The sequence below is a fragment of the Dreissena polymorpha genome, chromosome 6 (genome assembly GCF_020536995.1).
Source record: "Dreissena polymorpha isolate Duluth1 chromosome 6, UMN_Dpol_1.0, whole genome shotgun sequence".
Lineage (NCBI taxonomy): Eukaryota > Metazoa > Mollusca > Bivalvia > Myida > Dreissenidae > Dreissena > Dreissena polymorpha.
The window spans coordinates 8072352-8097501 of NC_068360.1; the positions used below are offsets into that span (position 1 = coordinate 8072352).

The following is a 25150-nucleotide window of genomic DNA, read 5'->3' on the forward strand; positions in this document are numbered from 1 at the left end:
CATAAGCATTCTTGAGTTATCATCCAGAAACCATTTTACTATTACGGGTCACCGTGACCTTGACCTAGTGACCTCAAAATCAATAGGGGTCATCTGCGAGTCATGATCAATGTACCTATGAAGTTTCATCATCCTAGGCCTAAGCGTTCTTGAGTTATCATCCGGAAACCACCTGGTGGACGGACCGACAGACCGACATGTGCAAAGCAATATACCCACTTATACCCCCTCTTCTTCGAATGGGGGCATAAAAATCTTATCTGTTAAAAAATGTCAATCACAACACAACATGAACACAATATATTGTCCATATTATCATCCACACAGAGTCCAAACTGTCAGTAAACTTGGTAAGCTCAGGTTGCATCAGGATTTGCCGAATTTACTTGTAAAGATCTGCAATAATTAAAATAAAAATGCCTGATTTGAAACCTTAAACAAACACATAAAAAATACATATCACCAGTAGATACCATAGGCTTGTCAACAATTTATTGAAATTGAAAACCATGTCATGTTTTAGTTTTGCCTTAATGCTTGTTTAACTTAATCTACATGTATGTGAAAATAACACAAGAAATATTATTAAAATTATATAATCAAGACGAAAAACAGATTATTGCTTGGTACATTATACAATCTGAACCCTCAAGTTATGCATAGTGAATAGTATATTGTCAATGTTTAATATTAAAAAATAGTATCCATACTTAACACCATAAAGGTAAACCATCTGTGTTGGGAGAATAAAGCGCACCCCAGTTAACATTTTCACAGATTTCTTTTTAAATATTTCACTATTTTAAATGGGATAAAGTCGAGAGCCGGCTGATTCGTGAGAGTTTTCTATAGGTATCATGATTTTTTTTAAACAAATCAGTATTTTTCCAGTAATGTGCAATGACGTGTTTGAACGGTTAGAAAAATATCGGATCAGTGTTGGGACTTCATATTAAAAACGCGCGATTGCACTTTACAGAAAATTACTTATTTGTTAAAAAAAATCATAATATCTATAGAACACTCTCACGAATGAGCGAGCTCTCGACATTATCCCATTACAAATGGTGAAATAATTTTAAAAGACATCCTTAAAAATGTTATCTGGGTCGCGCCTTATTCTCCCAACACAAATCTTAAAGTCACATGGTATACATGAAGGTGCAGTGTAAACAATGCAAGGTGTAAATCATATCAAACCTGCTATTTAGCAGCACATCATTTAGTGTTCGCACTCCACTTTTGCCCAATCTGTTTTTCATGAGGTGGATTTGGCACATCCATATTTTAGCCCTATATCATGATAGTTCATCATTGAAACTACCAGTTAGTAGGTTCTGCCCCTAAATAAATAAAATATAGCAAAATATTTATGTATGATTGTGTTATAGTTGAAAATAATATATGACAATGAAAACAAAGGTCTGCTGAAGTATTACATCTCAATACAATCTTAACGATATTCCGATAGTCCAGACACATATTGACTGAGAACATTTAATCAGTTTTCTTAACCCTTTGAGTGCTGGAACCGAATTTAAAAGGCCTTTGCAAACAGTTTGGATCCAGATGAGACGCCAGGGCCCTCAATCTATCAAATCTGCCGCCGAATTTCGGCGACAGTCCCCCACCTGAAAAGTTTACTTTTTTCCCCTTTTGGGGGGAAAAATTCCCCCTAAAAAAAAAATATATATATATATTTTTTTTTTAAATAGAAAGATGTGTCTAATGATTATTATTTCTCAATTCTATTTCAATTTAATCTTTTCAAACATACTAAATTATGAAAAATGCAATGAATATAGTGCAAACATGTACAAAAGAAATAATGAGAGAGTAAGTAAAATAATCCCCCAAAAAGGGAAAAGCCGCGAAAATTTCCCCTCCTAAGGGCTGCGGACCCCTTCCCCCAAAGTAGTGTGAGGGCCCTGGACGCCACAGAACGTGGCGTCTCATCAGGATCCAAACTGTTTGCTATTCTGATAGTATTCTTTGAAAAAAATGAAAGAAAATGCTAATTTTAGAAATTCAGCAGAAGACATTTTAGCAGACGACAAATTTCCCAGCATGCAAAGGGTTAAGCTGCAACCTCTTGGTCATGTCTGACAATTCATTTAAAATATAAAGTTTCAAAAGCATTGCAAAATATTTGTGTAGTTGGTCGTGCTTTATGAGAAAGATATTTTTTTTCTTTCTACTTTCTTTATTTGTTGTTATGGAATGAGTGATGTATTGACGTCATCATTTGATGACGTTCAATTGAACGAATGATAATGGCGACTAAAATTCGTTAAGCTCCTGGTTATAGCCGCGATTTGGGAGTCTTGAAAACTGGCCCAACACTTGTGCTGAAATTTGACATGTATATGGACCAGAATGCGATCTACCTTTTGGCGTATTCGTCATATCTGGGAAAAGTCCAGTTTTTGATAAATTTACGAAAAAGTGGTGTTTTTTATTGCGCAATCGCTATAAAATGAGTTCTCGCCGGAAGCGTTAATAGCGTTAATAGCAACCCAAACACAATTCAACCCAAGGAGGCAATTCACGCGATAGACACTTCAAATTTGATTTTAATTAATACATATTGCGATTTTATTCCCAAATTAATAAATAAGTTCATATTGTGTTTAACATACATAGCTGAACCCGTTTAGAAAATATTAACAAAACAAACAAAAACAAACAACAGTTAAATTTCATTGATGTAAATATGGTAACCTGATTACATATCCACTAGCGTACACATGAAAAATAGTTCGCAAGTAAACAACAAACAATCAAATTTAAACGCAAATAAGCGAACAAAATATATAAAATAAATCCGAGAAATCGATACTTAAAACTACAATTTCTGCACTTAAAACATTTTTGAGAGTCATTAAAACACATAATTTCGGAAGTATACAACCAACATTCAAAATGGCTGCCAATGCGTTCGAAAAGAACGCGAGAAAGTATTTACAAAATAACATCATCAAAATAATTAAAGTGAACGCTACTTCGCCGTTTTTTAGATAAGTATACGATCTATTGAAAAACACTAGCATTTGACATAAACACACCCGTGGATATGGAAATAGACATCACGCGGCTCCCGCATTTTGCGCTGTGTACGGTTGTTCAGAAAACTTGGTAAGTGTCATTGTGTTCTTGAATTTGTCCGATGAGTTGAATTTTATATACCATTACCATGCAAGAAAGTTTTCAAACACATTTATTTCTTACGAAACTTAACTTGAAAAATAAACAACACAAATATAAGTGGCACGAACTGATAGTGGAACGAAACGGCAATCAACCGTTAAAGTTCAACTTCAAGGGCATAATTTGAATGGAAATACATGTGTTGAATATTGGATAAATTAATTGTTTTGCCGTTAAAAGGGTAAGTTTTTTTGGTTTGCTTTGCTTATTTTTTTATCAAAACACAAGTTTTATAGTTTGATTTCTGTACAACAGTTCAGTTAACGTTACATCTTGAATTTATAAATATCGAAATAGATGTCGGAGTTTGCACATTTCGGACGTTGCTATGCAAGTTAGTTCTCGATAGAATATACTGTTTTACCTTTTCGCATACAGTTGTGCAGCTGTTTTCCATGTAATGATGCAATGTTTTACGTCTGGAATACCCCCCTCGATGATTATAAATCATTAACTTCTCAAATTATAAGCATCGTCAACTTGACAAGGTTCTGTCAAGATTTAATTTTTTTATTTAATTAATAATTAGTAGAATATGTAAAGCTGAGTAACATTAATTCAGACTGATTTCTGATTAGGGCAGTGGTTCACCTGATTCTCTCATAGGTTGACCACACCACATTTTATAGCAGTACAAAAACAAATAGCTTGTAATTATAATTGATAAATGTGAATGTTTAATTTATTTGTTTGCAACAATTTGGAACCTTTTGGTTTGAGCATTGTAAGCCTAGTGTATAATTGCCCCTTTGTTCAGCACACATGAATTGATATGAAATACAGCTATATCTCGTTTGGCGTATTTTCATTTAAACTCTGGATTTTAATGACTACAAGTCAGTCGTGCAGTTAAATATGTTTTAAAGCATAGAAAGAATCCAAAATTATTTTGGATTTTGTGTTTGCCATGCATAATTTAAATTTTCATAGGAATAAAATAACTTACAGCGACAGGATTACGACTTTGTTATGTTAAGCATTGTATACAAATGTAATTAAGAATTAGTGTGGTTGTAAATAAATTTTGAGAAATGGAACGCAAAAAAATCACAGAAAATGGAAGTGCGTGCATGTTACTGTATCTTGCAACTTTATTGTTTTTAGAATTGGATTAAAGTTTAAATTTAGGTAAGCGTGTTGCTTATACTAAATTTAGTTCTTTATGTCTCCTTTGCTCTAATATGGTATGAAATGCGTATCTTGTGTAACGTAATTTCATTAAAACTCTGGATTTTAATGACGACAAGTCAGATGTGTTATTTTATTTAACAGTAAAATATTTTTTAAAGCATCAAAAGATTGTAAAATATTTCCGATTGTATTTTTGTCATGCATAATTTAATCTTCCATAAGAATAAATAACTCGCTGCGTAAAGATTTCGGTTTCCTTAATCATGTTTTAGGTAAGAATGGTTAGCATTTGATACACAAATTTAAAAAAAAATAGTGTGTTTTTTAATAAATTTTGAGAAAGAGAAGGATGACCAAAATTGGAGGTTCATATCTTTGTAACTTTATTGTTTTGAGCAAAGGATTAAAGTTAAAATTGATGTACATGTAAGCGTGTCGTTAATACTAAATTTAGTTTTTTTATGACTCCTTCGCTTCTGTATATACAATGTATACACTACGAGACCCGTGATTGTTGCCTAATTTGCGGAGTCAAGGCGGACAGTTTGCTTTTTGAGTGGAAAATCACCGCGATTTCATTGTGATTCGTCACATTTATATCGGTAAATATGTCTGAGAATTTCATTAACACAACCATATGACTACGCCATTTTTCAGAAGTGTAAAGAGTACAGTGCATAATTCGGGACGAGCGTATTTAAAAAGCTTATATCATATTTCTCGTAAATTACCAAATTATTAGTTTTGTCTAAATCAAATACCATGTATAGAGAAACAAGGTATTTATAACCGACCAATGACGAAACACTATGCAACTTTCAATTTAGACAGTGCTACATGTATATGGCAACAATATGGAATTTGAAAAGTGGTAGTGTATTTGGGCCTGGAATATATTTAAATAATGTTTACATGTTATGTTCAATAATTATTGCATGATCATTCTGCGCTGTTATATTAATTTGGAGCCGTTAAAGCTTCCGACATTACTTCATCAAATTCATGTCGGAACGGGAGTATTTTTGCTAATACGCCCATTGTATACAACAACAACAAAAGCTTTATTATTGCAATGTATAATGTAAGTGTATACATAATATATGTTACATGTACATGCGGTGATGCGAGAATCGCGGAAAAAATAACGGGTCGCGTAGTGTAGTATGAAATACATATCTCGTGTAACATAATTTCATGTAAACTCTGGACTTTAATGACGACAAGTTGGATGTACGGTTTCCTATATTGTGTTTAAGGTCAGAATGGTTAGCATTTTATACTTTTATAATTAAAAAATAGTGTGGTTTTAAATAAAATTTGAGAAAGGGAAGGAAGAACAGAAAATGGAAGTTCATATCATTGTAACTTTATTGTTTAAAGCATTGGGTTTAAGTTAAAATTGAGGTAATTGGTTGTTAATAATAAATTAAGTTTTTTTATGACTCCTTCGCTCTTGTTAAGTATGAAATACGTATCTCGTGTATCGTAAATTCTTTTAAACTCTGGATTTTGTGATCGCCTTTTGTGTGTCGTCTGTTGTTAGTCGTAACATTTACCTTGTTACATGTAACACTTAAGAATGTAATGTATTGCAGATTCAGAGATGTCTGTTCTGTTTTGAAGGTCATGTGAAAAATAAACTTATGGGATGTTTGCATATTTTAATAACATATAAATATTGTTCAAATCTATTTGTTGATAGATTTAAAATAGCTAACTTTCCTCTTACATGCCCTTGTATTTCAAGATAGAATACTTTCCTTCACAGAGGAAAGAGGTCTGAGTTTGAATCTCAGTGGGGGCTTCAGAGGATGATTTATTTGTAGAAAAATCATTATATATGCTCAACTTTGTAAATGACTTAAAGCCACACACCTAAAAATTAACTGCATGGCATAGTAAATTTATGTATAAATAATAAACATATTTTTATCTTTGCCATTTAGAATATATCTGGTGATTACAAGGTAGAAATCAGTCTTTTTTGCGCTTTAAAACTTAAAAATAATTTCATTTGTCGAAATAGACATATATGTCTACAAATCCTACTTTTGGTTTAAAAGCGGTACCATTTAAACAATAATATATTATTTTCTAACTAGGCTATAGATTTAATTTTATCTATGCCAATTAGAATATACACATGTAAGGCTATAGATTTAATGACAATTTTGCACACTTTCAAATAGCATCTTTATGTATTGATTAACATGTATTTCATTTCAAAGTGTGTGGCTTTAGTCTAAGCTATGCTTAGCGCGCATGTCAGGTATTAGTCTGGTCAATACAGCCTAAACTTACAACGGCCTCGATAAATGACAACCGGCCTGTTTCACGCATGGACATTGATAGCCAAGATAATAACGGTTTGAATGACAATGATCATTATTATACATTACTATTGCTATTAAAACCACACAAATTGATTAAATTGTAATAATCAGATTTATGATTATCTTGTCAAGCGACCAGGCCGTCATGGATTTGGACCGTCCTGACCCGCATTTTAACCATGGCCGTTGAGGGCATAGCAGTTTTCTTTATATGGGCCAGTGACTATAGTAAAATCTTGTTACCACTCTAGAAATCACATTTACTGTGCATCCTTCAAGAAACTTGGTCAGGTCATTTGTTCTAATGATGTCTTGGCTGAATTTGAAAAACTGTTTAGCTTTCTTAAATTTATGCGCAAATCTTAATGAAGTTTGGTCAGAAGATTTGTATAAATTAAATCTCAGCCAAGTTTGACACTGGGTCATTTGAGCTAACAAAATTGGTTAATATATTAAACAAACAAAAAGCATGTTTATACCACAGAAGTCACACTGTTAGTCTAATCTTCATCAACATCGGTATGCATATTTAACTTCAAAACAAATATTGGACCAGCGATTTCAATAGAAGCAGAATCCTGCGATTTGACGCGAGCAAATTAAAAATGACTCATTTTTGACGCAACCCTTTTTTCTGCCGTGCGTCATTTTGACGCATCAAAAATTTAACCCGAGGGTCAGTCAGTTAACATCTCCAGTTCCATGGTAATATATCCGCCTGTGCTCCTAATCAAAATTAATGTTTCAGTATTTGAAACTCGGTCTATAATCGAGGGAATAGAGGTCTACCCCGGGCGTTGTTTTTTATACTCTCAAGTCATAATACTACACATAAACATTAAGAAAACACATTTTCTCAATTAGATATAAATTATCCGAGTAGAATTAAATTGCTACGTCTTGACCTTTGACATTGTAATTGGCGGACGTATTGTAAATTAACATTAAACCCGCGTTCAATTAAAAAATGGCGATTCAAACAACAACAACAATTCAAATTACAAGTAATGGTGATTCAATAATGGAAATAGCATTAATTGGATTTAACGAACATTAAATAAGGTTTCTTAAACCAGATAACAACAAGGAAATTTTGGATTATTAAAGTTAAACTACTACTGGTAAGGCATTCTTAAGTGTATATATTTCCGACATGTATAGTATTCGGATAAACAGCAATAGATATACATGCATTTAGATTGTGTTTTTGTACAAAAGCTATCATAGGGATGATGATAATATAACAAGGATAAATATGTGATGAAAAGGTGCTACAGGTACATATCTTAAATTACTTAAATGTGTTATGATGAAGTAGATTTTAATGAGCATTTATTGTTTTAACAAATAAACATAGTATAGTGATAGAAATAATAAAAGTTGTAAAATGAACATGTTTTGTTTTTGAAAAACTTAAAGTCGATATTGTTCGCACAAATTATTGATATTTTGTCCTTATCTTTGCGTACCAATTCATTAAAATATGCTGTGTTATGTATCATGGTATTTTTATTTAATAACGCAGTATAACTTTTTTAGATACATTTGTATTGTGTAACTCTTGGAGCATGTTTTTATCTAAAAAAATTGAATAATACAGACAAAAACACAATTAACGCACTTCAAAATTGACCCGAGAATTTTTCAATTTGACTCCTCAAAATTTCAGTCCAGGGGTCATTGACTCCTGGTTTTTATGGAATGAGTGCTATATTGACGTCATCATTTGATTTTAAATAGAAACAAATTCGTACCCATATTTCGTAACCATATTTTTTTCGTACCTATTTTTTTTTTACCCATTTTTTCGTCCTTAAATTTTTTTCGTACCCACATTTTTTTTTCGTACCCATTTTGTTCGTACCCAAATGTTTTTTGTACCCTAATTTGTTCGTACACAATTCTTTTTTTTGTCCCCTTTTTTTTCGAACCCAAATGTTTTTCATACCCATTTTTTTTTCGTACCCAATTTTTTTTTTGTACCCAAATTTTTTTGGTACCCAATTTTTTTTCGTACCCATTTTTTTTATACCCAAATGTTTTTCGTACCCAAATTTGTTCGTACCCAAATTTTTTTTCGTACCCATTTTTTTCGTGCCCAAATTTTTTTCGTACCCATTTTTTCGTACCAAATGTGTCCGTTCCCAATTTTTGTCTTACTCAATTTTTTTTTCGTACCCATTTTTTTGGTTCCCAAATGGTTTTCGTACCAACATTTGTTCGTACCCAAAAAATTGTTCGTACCCATCTTTTTCGGACCCAAATGTTTTTTGTACCCAAATTTTTTCGTACCCAAATTTTGTTTCGTACCCATTTTTTTCGTAGCCAAATTTGTTTTGTACCAAAACTTTTATTCGTACCCATTTCTTTTGTACCCAAATAGTTTTTTCGTACCCTAATTTTTTTCGTTCCCTATATTTTTCATATTCTAATTTGTTTTCGTAACCAAATTGTTTTTTTTTCCTACCCACATTTTTTTCATACCCATTTTTTTTTCGTATGGAATGAGTGATGTATTGGACGTCATCATTGATGACGTTCATTCGAACGAATGATAAAGGGGGCTAAGTTTCATTAAGTTGAGGCATATAGTCGCGATTTGAGCGCCTTGAAAACTGGTCGGTAACTTTTGCTGAAATTTGACATGAATATGGACAAGAATGCGATCTACCTGTTGGCGTAGGCGTTATACCTGGGAAAAATCTAGTTTTTTTATTAAAGCTTAAAAAGTTTCGCAAGTTTGACAAAACCGGAATTACAAAATGCGCTATGTGGATATACCGAATTCCTACCGAAATCCCCGAAATCAAACTTTGATATAAAACAATATTTCATTAGTGATTTCAGTGTATTTCGCAACAATCTATATTAAAATACGCAGTTTTTCGATAAATAAACAATATTAATGGGGATTTCGTGGGATCTCGGGGATTCCTGGGGATTTTGGTAATTGCGGGAATGTCGGTATTTTTTCACACCCGTCAAAATGGCCGACTTCTACAGAAAGAACGCTTAAAAAGTATTTACAAAATAACATTATCACAAACGATGTAAAGTGAACGCTACTTATCCGTTTTGTAGATAAGTATACGATCCATTGGAAAACACTAACATTTGACATAAAAAAAACGCCAGTGGATATGGAAATCTTCAGCTTTCGAAATAGCAGACGGCGTCGACCAATGGCTGCGAAAAGAACGCGAAAAAGTATTAACACAATAACATAATTCAAAATGATGTAAAGTGAACGCTAATTCGCTGTTTTGTAGATAAATATACGATCTATTGAAAAACCATAACATTTGACATAAAAACACCCGTCGATATGGAAATCTTCTGCGTAACGAAATAGCAGACATCACACGGCGTCTCATCTGACTGAGTCTACGCTGTTTGCCAAGGCCGATAGTATAATGAATGGAAATGCACAAACTCAGTAACTGGCAAGCATATATGCATAAGTAGGTTGTTTCGTGATTATTTACAAACGACTACATAATTCTTTTGGTTCAGCCAGTGCAACTTAACAGAAATAAGTATAAAAAGTTTCTACACCTGACAACAATATGCCAACTTAATACAAGGTAAGTTGTTTACATTATTTAAAATATTGCAAGCTTACAGTATAGAACACTAAACAGCTGGTACAATGTAATGTCATCGTTTTAATTTTAATAAGCCCGTGGTTAATTAATTAATTTAATCTTATGGATCAATGCATCTCTTAACACCTTCAATTGACTTGTTTATGAAAAATATACACCCTCAGTGCATGTTATCCCATACACCATCACTCACTTACTAAGGCTCGATTGGTACTAAGGCTCGATTGGTCATTCTCGGCTCAGGTACTTCTTACAGGTACATGTACCCCGGGTACTCTTAACTTTACTTACATGTACCCCGGGTACGGTAAATAAACTTAAACATACCCGCAAATATTAGATTGTATCCGAGTTGTATATCCGCCAAAAATCCGATGTTAAACATGCTACAGATTAACGTAAAACAATATTGTTTACCTTAAACAACCTTTTTTTTTTAAATCTGCATCAACATGCTTTTTAGTATGAGTGTTGAGAGGACGCCGTAGGAATAAGCAAGTAATCAAGAATACGTCTCTGTTTCTGCTTTTATTTCCTTCATGTATAATGATGATAAGGATTGACGACTAACATTGACGACAATGATCACAAACATTTACGACTAACACTGACAACAAGCCTTGGCGACTAGATGTAACATTGACGATTCTCTACAATAAATGAAATTAACAACAAAAAATGAATAATAAGATTATAGTACAACAGATATGCTTTTCAAAGTATAATATAATAGCATACACTCCCCGGGTGTACATTGTCCAGGGTAATCATGGAACTTAGGCTGGAAATCCATGGTATAACATGGAATTCCATGGTAATCCCTGGAATTTGAAACAGTTTCCAGGGTTTTCCAGGGTTTTGTTCTAGAAATGTCCATGAAACGTGGACTTTTTTTCCAAGCATTTTCCAGCCTTGGATGGAAAAGCATGGAAAAGGAATGGAAAACGCTGGATTTAGGCTGGATAACCCTGGAAAATATTTCCAGATGGCATGGAAAGTGGAACATAGAATTTTTTAAGCATGGAAAAGACTCTAACATTTTCAGCTAACCCTGGAAAAAACTTAGACTTTATAAGAGGAGAAAATAACTTATAAAAATGCAACACATTTTATTCAAAGTAAATCAGAGTTCAACAATTTACACAACATATGAATAAAACATAAAACAATGTGCATAGTTTGGGCAGAAATAGTACTAGTTATAGTAGTAGTAGTAGTAGTAGTAGTAGAAGTAGTAATGCTGGTGCTGGCAGTAGAATATGTTGTAGGAGTAGAAGTAAAAGTGGTTGTTGTATAAGTTGTACAAGCAGTTAAACTACTGATAGTTATACTATTGGTGCAAATTTAAGTGACAGTAGCAGTTACTATTGTGTTGTTGTTTTAGCATTTACAGGAATAGTAGCAGTAATGGTAGCAATAGTAGTATAAATAATAATAACAATACTAGTAGCAGCAGTAGTAGTAGTAATTAAGAAAGTAGCATTAGCAGCAGCAGCAGTAGTAGTAGTAGAAGTAGCAGCAGCAGCAGTAGTAGCAGTAGCAGCATCAGCAGCATCAGTAGTAGTAGCAGTAGTAGTAGCAGTAGTAGTTGAAGTACTAGTAGTAGTAGTAGTAGTAGTAGTAGACTACTACTACTACTACTACTACTACTAGTACTTCAACTACTACTGCTACTAGTAGTAGTAGTAGTAGTAGTAGAAGTAGAAGTAGAAGTAGCAGCAGTAGTAGTGGTAGAAGTAGTAGTAGTAGTAACAGCAGCAGCAGCAGTAGTAGTAGTAGTCGCTGCAGCAGGAGTTGTAATAGTAGCAGCAGCAGCAGTAGCAGTAGTAGTAGTAGCAGCAGCAGCAGCAGGAGTAGTAGCAGCAGCAGCAGTAGCAGCAGCAGTAGCAGTAGTAGTTGAAGCAGTAGTAGTAGTTGAAGTAGTAGTAGTAGTAGTAGTAGTAGTAGCAGTAGTAGCAGCAGTAGTAGTAGTAGTAGTAGTAGTAGTAGTAGTAGTAGTAGTAGTAGTAGTAGATGTAGTAGTAGTAGTAGTAGTAGTAGTAGAAGTAGAAGTAGCAGTAGTAGTAGTAGTAGTAGTAGCAGTAGTAGTAGTAGTAGTAGTAGTAGTAGGTAGTTGTTGTTGTTGTTGTGGCTGTTGTAATAGTAGTAGTAGTTTTGCAGAAGTAGTAGTAGTAGTAGTAGTACTAGTAGTAGAAGTAATAGTAGTAACTTTCAAAGCAATGTCTACAAGTTTAAATTCCTTAACCCTGTTCAAGGTGTATACACACTCAATATTTAACTACAGTCCAGGTTTGCAATTAACAAACTATCTGAGATGCCTGTGTGTGAGTCAGATGTGTCTGCGGCTAATCTATTGGTTATAAAATATCACAGCCTTTTCTGATTGGCTGAGTTCAAATACAGAAAGTTTACCTGTTAGATTGAAATTCTGGAGAAGGCGTATTGAAGAAAAAATGCAGGTTAAACTTGTTGTTAAAATGAAGTTAATGTAATTTCACAAACAGTAGAGTTAATGAGTTTTTCCATTAACAAGAATTTCTTAAAATAATAATGTATGGATATCATTTGGAAAGTGACATGAAATGTTGTTAAAAAGTAATGCATACAAGTGTTTCAGAAGTCTGTCTAGGAATAGAACAACAACTGAAGGTTTGTGCTTTTCATTATTTTTAAATATTCTTTTAAATTTATTCTTCTTATGTCATCATTGTAGATCTTTTTTATGTGACATTTTAGGTAAAAGTATGGCAAATATAGAAGTTTAAAAGCAGCTGTCACACACATTTTCACTAAGTGCAGTTTGCAGCTTGATAAAGGAAGTCCTATGTGGAGATATTAATAAGCTTGAATGTAGTATCGGAAGTTTATAATGCATGGCTAGGGAACTGAGGCTAAGGGAGTTATGTGCTGTGCATGATAAGAACTCAATGCTCATTAATGCTGTTAATGTTTATAAATAAATTAATTAAACCAATAGCATTGTTTTTTAGGTTTCACTGTGCATTTTCATACCAATAGAATTACACATCTTTCTAATTATAGCAATAATAAATTTGTACTAATCATACCAACAAATTTTGTTATGCTATGCTTTGTGATGTATTAACTTCATTGTAAGTTATTATTAAAAGACCATTTTACTAAATATTTAAAACAATACTTGAATTCTTTTCTATATACATTTTCATAATGTGCTTTAACTGTAGCTGACCAGTTGATGGAAGATGGTGCAGAGTTTGGCAGGGAAATAACCCAAGACAGCAAAGCGGCTCTTTTGGCGCATTTACCAAGAGGACTAACATGGCCACAAATTCATGGTAAATATTGTTATGCCCCGGGCTCATATAAGTAATTTAATGTTAACCACCTGAAAGTATTTTGTCTTTTTGGTATCCAATATTTTGGTCTAGTTTCAATTACAGGTTATTTTTATATGAATTAGCAAATTAGCATAACTTTCATATAGCAATATCTGAATTCCTATATATGTTTGAGTTTCCAGAAACATGCTAGTGTACCCCGTTTTGGGGCATTTAAGAAAACAACAATATAAATTTCAAAATAAAAGAGAGTCATTATAAAAATATAAGTTAAATCACCAATTTATTCACTTTAAAGTCTCAGTTTTCCTGTTTGCAAGTAGATTAAAGCCCGCTTGCAAACTACTTAGGATCGTAAATGTTCGCTCGAATACAAAAAAGCCAGATGTACAGAATTGAGCAGTGATATGAAATATCTAAAATAGATAAAAATATGAATGAGCATTAAAGTATAGATATTCAATCATATGATTGCTGCACATTTACTTTTACAGATGAATGTAAAAAACTTATGACTTTCTTGTAATATTGTTTGCTTTGTTTTTCTTTCAGAGATCATGCAGGAGCCCTACAGTATAACAGCAGTACAAGTTCTATAAAAGATCCACGACCTACTGAAGCCCAGCTAATTAACAAAAAAGTTTTTTAAAAACTGTAATTTTATCCCACCTGGGTACTTATAATTTACTAAGCTGCCTACACAAGTTTTAGATTTGCAATTATATTTTAAATTGTCACTTGGAAAGTAATACATGTACATCTATTATGTTCTGAATTTCTTTGAACAATAAAATTATATAAAAGTATTTTAATGAAATTAAGCACCTAAATTGCATTAAAGTGAAAGTAGCTGAGAACAAGATGTGTTTGTGAAACACAATGTCCCCCTATATGACGTTTGACCTTGAAGGATGACCTTGACCTTGACCCTTCACCACTCAAAATGTGCAGCTCCATGAGATACACATGCATGTCAAATATAAAATTGCTAGCTTCAATATTGCAGAAGTTGCATTACATGAGCAATTTTGACCCATATATTTGACTTGGAAGGATGACCTTGACCTTGACCTTTCACCACTCAAAATGTGCAGCTCCATAAGTTACACATGCATGCCAAATATCAAGTTGCTACAGTACACTCCACGCGTTTTCCCCAATTTCCCTCCATACTCCGCGGGTTTCGACCTGGAGGGAGAGTAAGAAAATCCCGCTATACGCGGCGTTTGCATGATTTTGGACGCGGCGGTTAACGATCGGCAAAACTGATAAGCCGACGCGGCGGCCCTCGGCGTTGGCAACGCGGGGGAAACTCCGCGTTTTACGAAATAACGATCAATTTAATTTTGTTTGACTTCCTGATTTTCAAATAAAATTACATTTATTAAAAGTGCATACATGTACATGTAGTATAATGTTTACAATTAAAAAAAACAACCAAGATAGATCAATCCCGACGTGGTTGTAGAAGTAGTTGTTTTTGTATAGAAAACTCGTTGATTTACGACACACAAAACGTCGTCTTTCAACTAATACTTACCAATTAATATAAACACAGTTTGCAACATTGTTTTTATTTTGATAATTTAATCCAAAGTTTTCATGTTAGCAGGTGATTTTCTATACTGAACATGTATACAAATGACCAAGGACCCTAAAAATCTCGCAAATCTGTGTGAATTGACAGTTTGACGTAATCAAAGAAAAGCCGCTTCCTGTCTAAAGGCATAACTTACTCAAGTAAACACGTTCAACGAATGCATAAGGAATGGTTTTAATTGTCGGAACAAAGTCAATTCTCTGCTGGCTAATGCATTGAATTTCTCTTTGTTTGTAGGTTATTCCATTGATTGCTAAACGGTTGTAACTATTGAGTAGATAATTGCATTTAATATTCACAGTTGTATTCTTGTTGCGTCGACATTCAAAACAATGTTTACCAGTAATTATGGACCAAATCAGCAGAGTGACATTCACACATGTTAATCCCTTTTGTCAAAACACCGCAGACAGCAGTCTACACAATAGGTCAGTAGACAAGCTTTGCGTGTTTTCATAACGTCAAACACTTAAAATCCAGTTCCGCGCAGATGTCTTCTGTAATCAGTTTACAGTACAATTAGTGTTAAAATAATTCCTCTACTAAAATACCGTATCGATAAAGATTCGGCGTGTTCGATTTGAAATTATTTAAGAGGAAATATCAACTTATTCGAGATATAATTTCGTTAATAAATACCAAAGAAACTTTTAACCGAAATCAACAATGCTCTCTGCGCTACAAAGTTTGTATAAAAAAAATCAATACACGCACGCTTTGCAGGAGTATACGTTGTACCTTGACCTTGTACATTGCAGCATAATTTTCGCGCGCTTTTGTCGGGAAATATACATGAGGACTGTATATTGGAAGCATTTGAAAACGTCGTGTAAACAATTAAAAATCGTAGTGTGTTTCGGATTACTAATTATTATTCTCATTTGGAAATTTTACGGAACATTTATTCTTGTGTCATATGTGTTGATTTAAATATTAATTTGTCAAATGTATTATATTAGACTAATTCATATTGTAGACGTACCTGTGAATTAAAAACATATTTTTTATATGTATTAATTTTCTATACAATTATCTTTTTTATACATGTACTACAGTATTTAAACAATTTATTATAACAATGTTTTTATTTTTTGGCATGTCCAGTAGCACACTGCTAACGCGGCGTTGCGCGGCGATCACTGATAAGAACGGAAAGTGTCTGCATTTACCGACTAGCCTAAAGTAATACACGCCGCGGGAATTAGCGAACGCGGCGTAACGCCGAGCGTTTTATCGAGTTTACCTCGCTCTTCCAACGCCGCGTGAACACTCGCTAGCAGAAAAAAACCCGCGGAGGGAGCGCGTTTTTTGGGGAAAACGCGTGGAGTGTACTGTATCTTCAATATTGCAAAAGTTTTCATAAAATAAGCGATTTGGGCCACATATATTTGACCTCTGACCTTGAAGGATGACCTTGACCTTTCACCACTCAAAATGTGCAGCTCTATAAGTTACACATGCATGCCAAATATCAAGTTGCTATCTTTAATATTGCAAAAGTATTCCTAAAAGTAAGCGATTTGGGCCACATATATTTGACCTCTGACCTTGAAGTATGACCTTGACCTTTCACCACTCAAAATGTGCAGCTCCATGAGATACACATGCATGCCAAATATCAAGTTGCTATCTTCAATATTGCAAAAGTATTCATAAAATGAGCGATTTTGGCCACATATATTTGACCTCTGACCTTGAAGGATGACCTTGACCTTTCACCACTCAAAATGTGCAGCTCCATGAGATACACATGCATGCCAAATATCAAGTTGCTATCTTCAATATAGCAAAAGTTATTGCAAAATGTTAAAGTTGGTGCAAACCAACCAACCAACCAACAGACCAACCAACCAACAGACTAACCAACAGACAGGGCAAAAACAATATGTCCCCCACTACTATAGTGGGGGACATAAAAATATTATCCTTGTGCTCATGTTCATCTACATATATTGTGACATACATGAAGCAGCTAAAAATAACTTAAATTTTTCATTTTGTTTCTTGTATATCGTTTGTACAGGGTTCGTGAATTGTTACTGTATATTACTTGACTTGCTTGTATTTTGTTACTTTGAATACATGTTGTGAAGGTTGCATTATACTTTTTAACTTTTAAAGGAGCGCTTGTTCTGTTATGTAAGGGCCTGATTTATGATTATGGACCTAGAGGCTTTGTAAGCATGTATTAAACAACACTTGTTTGATCTAAATAATTTGTTAAATAAATGTAACACAATTTGTAATCTGATGTTATATTTTGATGAATTGTGAACAAAATAATACATCGAAGAAACTAAGGCATTATGTTGATTTTTTGTTTTGTTTTAATCTAACCTTAAATTATGATTTACTTAAGCTGTGAGTATTGTATTCATTTAATACATGAATATTGTTTTTAGACCAGAATTTTTTTTTTCTATTCAGTGACCATGGTAAACGCTGGACAATTTTCCATGTTATACCAGGCATCCATGGAATATTGAACATGGAAAAACCCTGGAACATTTTCCAGGGTTTTCCAGCCAGCATGGAAAAAATACCGTCCGAATACTCCATGTAATCTGGAAAACCCTGGAAATAAATCCATGGTTTTCCATGGTTTTCCAGATTACATGGAGTATTCGGACGGTATTTATTCCATGCTGGCTGGAAAACCCTGGAAATTGTTCCATGGTAATTATTCCAGGGAGCCTGGAAAACCATGGAAACTATTCCAGGCTATTTCCACATACCGTGGACAATTTTCCACCCTTTTTTTAAAATATTGACGCTGGAAAAGGCTGGAAACTTAGTCCGAATACTCCAGCCTCATATTTTCCATGGATTTCCATGGAAAACCCTGGACAAAGTACACCCGGGTCATTAGAATAAGAGGTTTCATAAATAACAATTTGAAACATTTTCAATCAATATCGAAATATCTTATACAATATTTATTACACAGCATGAATTAATTGTTAAAACATAATATAAATACCGAATATGGTGTTCCCCATTTAACGGACCTCGCAAACCAAATAATGTTTCTTTAAAAAAATCTATGGCGTTAAAAAGTGAACGTGCAACGTCGCGGAAAATATTATACTTGACGACGTCATACAATGATGCGACTTTAAACAATTTAAGATTTAAAATTAAATCACATTAATGATTTTAACAATTAGTTTTGATAATATAAATGCCATTTAACAGAAAATTGACATAAATGTGAACATAATTAATTTTTACAACATAGCCGACAACAACCGATTTAGTGTTAAAATTCCCCGGTATGTTTTAGTAAATTTACCGTACCCAGGGTTTGGGCCTTACTAACTGTATTATTATTATATCTCACCGACTACCTTTACCTTGTTGTGTTTATCAACCTGAAATTTATGTAAATTCCGGCTTTCTTTACTTTTATTTTTCATTCATTTGATTACACAATTGTTGACGTATCTCGTGGAAAATTATTTGAATCTTTGGATTTTAATGACGACAAGCTGGAAGTGTCAATTTATTTTAAAAACAAATCTAAGATGTATGTACATGTAAGTATTGTGTGTTTGTCATGCATAATTAAGTGTTTTCCAGAAAAAATTGAGTAGCCAGTTATATGGCCGGCAACTATGCAGTAAAACGAAAGCATTTGTGACATTTACTTGATATATTTGGGAAAAGTAGCCGGCATCAAGAGTAAATGTAACCGGCAAAATCACTGGCTGCCGGTATTTAAGTTAAGAGAACACTGATAATAGTAAACTAAATCTCTACGACAGGATTACAGCTTTGTAAAATTGTTTTTTGGGTGATAATGGTTAGCAATTCATACAAATGTTATTAAAAAATATTGTGGTTTAAAATTCATTTTGAGAATGGGATGGAAGAACAGAAAATGAAAGGGTATACAGGGATGAAAATTAGTGGTTTCCCGTGAGCCCGGGGCAAGTAGTTTTGGCCTGGACAACTCAATTTCCAAAGTTGATAGTCCGGCCGGGCAACTTGTTTTTTTTTTTTAAAGCTTAAAACAATTCAGTGCAATAAAAATTGAATAACAATTGACCACCATGGATCAATACTAGTTAAATAACATTCATTATTAAGGAATAGGAAATGATTAAATTCAGACTCATAATAAAACATCATTCATTGAGAAGTGCAATGTCAGCAAATTTATTTAATTATCTATTATTTTATTAAAAGAAAGTATAATATACACATGTACATAATTCTGGGCTGGTTATTCTTTATCTGGGCAACCAACATACTAAAGATGGTTGTCAGTGCGGGCAACCAATAGTAATAAGTTAGTTTTAATCAATGAAATATCTTTGTAACTTTATTGTTATAAGCATTGCATTAAAGTTGTGATTTAGGTAAGCTTGTTGTTTATAGTAAATTTACTTTTTAGCTCGACTATTATATATGAAATATATATAGAGGAGCTATCCTACTCAACCCGGCATCGGCATAAGCGTGCAAATGTTAAAGTTTGCGTACCATCCCAAATATTTCCTATGTCCCTTGACATATTGCTTCCATATTTTGCATACGTGTTAACCAACATGACCCCAACCTAAAAACAAGAGCAGACAACTGTATCACTTGCATTTTGTAAGAATTATGACCCTTTTTCCACGTAGAATATGCATATTATTTATAAATCTACAGTGTTCGAAATTTGCACTAGCCCGGGGCTAGTTGATCTCGTTTTGGGCTACTGAATTTCCATGGGTACTAGCCCGATTGGGCTATTGATTTTTCAAACTTTTGAAATAAAAAATGCTCAAAAATATTATTTTCATCCATCGCTTGAACCATATCTTGCGTTTATTTAGCGTCGTATCGCGTTTCCTCACCCTTCCGATTATGTTGACATGACGAGAGTTTGAATGACAAATTTTTTTTTGATACTGTGCGAATAAAATGCGGATCTACCCAGGTTGTTCAATTTGCTGTACTTTCAGCAAACCATACAAGTCTACAAATGTTTTTAATGTCCCCCATCTTGGATTTGTAATGATCTATTGACAAATCAACGCATTGAACTATCATATTTTAATAGAATATGTCAACCAAATTATATATTGATTGCGTAGTTGCTTGGTTACTTTTTACTGGTTTTCAGTTTAAGCAGTTTAACAATATGCATATTTTATTTCACGTGCAAAGACTTATATTGATATGTTTTTGGACAGTTGTTTCCGGATACGGTATTATCTGTCGATTTTAATTTATTTTCGACTTTCTTGATAAAAAAATATCTAGAATGATGAATACACATGCGATTTTACGGATGGTCTGGTTGATATTTTTTTACATTGTACTCACCAGAATTGGACCTAGAAAGACTATAAAAAAGAACAATAAGCTAGGGGGAGGAGACACTGCCCTCTATTCGCTTTATCATACGGCCTCAGACTTTAGGCTTAATGTTTCGGATTTCTAATTTGGGACAATTGACATCTAAAATTATTTACAGATTGGATAAAAAAACCTTTGCTTCTTGACTGCATGTTAGGTATTGATTGACGAATATCGTCATACATAAATATTATAATCGTATTGTGTCATTGAAATATTATAATAACATTTCCTGCTAATTGGGATCAACTGTTAGTTGCAATCCTCATCATTACACCCTACCTGCAATAAAAACTATCCAGAACCGTCAAAAATATAAACTTATTTTAAAAACTTGTGATAAACAGTTCGGGCTAGTAAACTTTGGTTCGGGATAGTGAAAAAATCCATCTGGTAGCCCGAACGGGCTAGTGGTTTAAAAAGTGAAATTCGCACACTGACTTTATGTTAAATTGTGCGTAACACCCCAAATATTTCCTATATCCCTTGATATATTGCTTTCATATCTTGAATAATGTTAACGTGCATATTTTTATTAACGTCTTGTTATTGTAGTGTACATATTTTTCGGATTTCGGACAGTTCATTCATCGAGTATTATTGTTGTGGTTTTGTGAGTACTCTTCATGTAAAATACTGCTGTTTAGATGTTCAGTTTTAGTCGTATATCAGGATTCAATACCTATACCTTAGTGAAAATGGCATCGGAAGAACATTTGTTCATTGCATTAGATAGAATTAAACATTATTATTATCTATCTATCTTATTGTTTATTGCAGTTTCAGTAATATTCTGTCTATAAATGATTTCAACATGATATAATTATAAATCATGGCAGGCTAGGAAATGTGTATATATGAAGCAAAAATTAAAAATAGACAGTTCATTTTTTTCCCATTTACATGTATGTATATTTATCTATGTCAGGGCTCGACATTAACTTTTGAAGCCACTTGTCCAGTCGGACAAGTAGACCATAATTTCACTTGTCCTGACCAAAAAGCAACTTGTCCTGACCATTATATCTTTATTCTGCTCATTACTTTGCAAAATAATGAAATAATACAAAATGCTCAAATCATAAAGACTTGAATCGTTCAAATTACATGTTATTACTTGAATCGTTCATATTACATGTAAACATAATTGCAGGCAATTTTAATACAAAAAGAACTGACTTGAATAACAGGAAAACTCAAGATAATTGATTTTTAAACATTATACAAAGCCATAATACCTGACAAAAACTTGTTTGTTGACAACATCAAACAGAAAATGTTAAAAGTGATGTATATGTACAGTACTTAACTGATATTTAAAAAAACAAAATCATTCTATACAAAGGGAGGACGTCACTACGTTAATTGTCTGTAAGATCGATGTGTACCGGTGTCGTAAAATGCATATTCTTTACACGGGAGAATATTCTAGTTATCTTGGCAAAGAAAAAAATGTTAAGGGTTGCTTCCCTTGTGAACAGTTCAGTGTAGTACATGTATCACATGGAACTATCGGAATATCTCGGGCTTCGACGATTAAACGTATACAAAATATTCTCGGAAAAATTGAGTGATATCTCCACAGAAATAATAGCTTTAAAGGCATTTTTTCTAAGTTATACAATTATAATGACCACTTGTCCTGTCGGACTAGCAAATTTCTTTATTTACTTGTCCGGACTAACAATTTGGTTGTCCCGGACAGTCGGACTACCTTTAATGTCGAGCCCTGTATGTAGACATCTTTTGTGGTAAACAGTTATGCAACATGTCGGAAAACGCCCAGGACAAATATATCGACATAATGATTTTTTCACTTATGTGGGTGTATGTTGGCTCCACTTCACACGATACAGTCATTGTAGTTTAATTGAAAAATGCATCTTACAATGTGAGATGAGTTCTGGGTTCAAGCCCCAGCAGTGGCCTATCAAGTGTGAAATACGGAGCCATTATCATTAAATATACACAGTTCTTTCTTTAAACAATACAATTAAATATAAGGAATAATGTTAAAGGGGCATTGCTGCTTAGCTATTTTTGACATTGAATAACAGGGTTTATAATTATACACCTCAAGGATAAATGCTTCTAAATTTGTAAAAAAACAAACCAGTCGAAGAGTGCAGAATATTAAACATTTGCAACTTTCTGATGTCTAAAATGTCTTAAATGCCACTTTAAGTTTGTTTTTTTTTTGTACAAAATGACCCATTTTGTGCTGTCCATTATCGGTTAATGTTTTACGCTGTCAGGTCCAGAAGCGCTCATTCTGTAGCTTGTTTGGACCATAATCTATAATGCGACCAAGTTTCAGCAGATTCGGCCCAGTGGTTCTGATTTTATACCCTGTGCCTATTGAGTATAAGTACTATTACTCACTGATTTATGCATTATGAGCTCGGCTGTTTTCGGAAAAAAACCTCAGGTTTTGTCATAGCCAGCTCATTGTGTCATGTCGTGTCTTTTCGCCATCCGGCGTCTGCCATGCTAAAACCTTAACATGAACCCATTGTACCCACAATTTTTTTTCGTACCCATTTGTTTGTACCCAAATATTTTTCGTACCCAAATGTTTTTCGTACCCAAATGTTTTTTGTACCCATTTTTTTCGTACCAAATTTTTTTCGTACCCAATTTTCTTTTTTCGTACCCCAATTTTTTTTCGTACCCAATTTTTATTTATCGTACCCAAATTGTTTTCGTACCCACATGTTTTCGTACCCAATTTTTTTTTTGTACCCACTTTTTTCGTAACCACTTTTTTTGTACCCAAATTTTTTTGTACCCAATTTTTTTCCGTACCCAAATTTTTTTGGTACCCATTTTTTTTCTACCCAATTTTTTTTCGTACCCAAATTTTTTCGTACCCAATCTTTTTATTGCCATTTTTCTTCGTACCAAAATTTTTTTCGTACCCAACTGTTTTTGTACCCAAATTTTTTTATTCGTACCCATTTATTTTTTTCGTACCAAATTTTTTTTTTGGTCGAAATAATCGGCTTTCAATTTGATTTGATCTTCCCACTCATTCCATCCCGCGAAACCCTTAAGGTGTCGCAACTCTGGTATGAATCTTAGATCATAATTGCTTTCATGTTAAACTTGATCATGAACTCAACAATTAATATTGACATCCAAAACTATAAATTTTTAGAAGAATAGAAACATTTAAATATGTACCAATAAAAAAAATCAAATATACATTGTAATTAAACACATTCCTGACATATGCATTAATGCTATCATTTCGCATGGAATTGTCATCGCTAACCTGTCATTGTGAGATTGCATAAAGATTTGCAACATAAATTTGATATTACTTTTTAATACAACCTTGCTCAGTTCACAGTCTGTTAAATGTAAAACAATAATTTTAAGTACATAAAATGAAAGTAGAATAGTATACGTCTTATGGAATATATGCCCGTAAATTGTTAAACGAAATGTTAATTTGTCAATATAGAAAAGTTCTACAACAAATGATAAATTGAGAAGTGTTTAAGCAGTGATTTTTTTTGCTCAAATGTACAGCCGAATTTCGGCTGCTTCCCAATCGCAAAAATACACGTTTTTTCCCAAAATTCTGACCAAAATTTCCCAAAAAAAGCCCAACTTCCAAAAAAAAAAAAAATAATTTTTTTTTTTTTTTAAGAAAGAAGTCTCATATAACTTAATTATGATTTCTTAAATCTAGGTCTCAACTTTATTTTTTAAACATCTTACAAAATATATAACTTGAATTTAGTCATTTTTGTCCATAAATCATTCCCAAACTTGCCACTTTTATTGATTAAAAAAAACAACAATTTGACCAGACTCCTTTTCTAGAAAACTCCCTGAACACGCACTTAAAAACAATATCACAATCCTATTTATAATGCTTCATTTTTCCCAATTTTATGGTTTATCGCGCTATTTTTCCCAATTTCACCGTTTATCGCGCTAATTTTCCCAATTCAAAAGGCACAGGCTGTAACAAATTAAAGCAAAAAAATCACTGTTAAGATTTTGACAACTACCTAGGCAAACAGACACATATGATAAACAGCGTCTAAAATCGTCGTTATGACTGCCAAAACGGCTCGTACAAACATCATGATTGGTGTAATAGATTCATTAAGCATGAAATTACATCTTTTAAGACCAACTTTGATTTTTTTTAATGAGAAAATCAAATGAAAAACCTATTTTAATTTACCTTTGACAAAAACCAGGAATTTTATCTGAAAATTGTCACTGTCGACTGTGCCCTACTGTATTCATTGTTATTAAAGCTGAGGTTAATTTAAACCATGTTAAATCAAGAGAAAATACGGAAAATTAAAGTTCCACTGAATTATTTTTATTGGTTTAGATTATAATTCAAAGTTAATGGCAAACAAGTTGTTATTGTTTTGACAAAGTCCGCGAAACGGTAGTTAGAGACCGTCAAGTGAGCAACTTATTCTCACATGAATATGTAAACAATAAAAACTATGCCGTAGCCAATGCTTAACAATTTTGATTCAATACTATTTTTTATACATGTATTAAAGTTCAAAGTAAAACTATTATTAATGGCAAACAAGTTGCTCTTGTTTTGACAAACTCCACGAAACGGTA

The 25150-nt window shown here is 33.2% G+C and overlaps 1 protein-coding gene and 1 long non-coding RNA gene across 3 annotated transcripts in view; one reads left to right on the forward strand and one right to left on the reverse strand.

Moving 5' to 3' along the window:
- The window catches only part of LOC127836235 (uncharacterized), a 478549-nt gene that overhangs the window by 277697 nt on the left and 175702 nt on the right, over positions 1-25150 (forward strand). The gene's annotated exons all lie outside the window — the stretch shown is intronic.
- Positions 251-24781, reverse strand: LOC127836250 (uncharacterized). The gene is made up of 3 exons (XR_008028683.1): positions 24747-24781; positions 1201-1343; positions 251-396 (listed from the first exon to the last, which is right to left on the reverse strand). It is a non-coding gene; the product is annotated as an uncharacterized LOC127836250 (long non-coding RNA).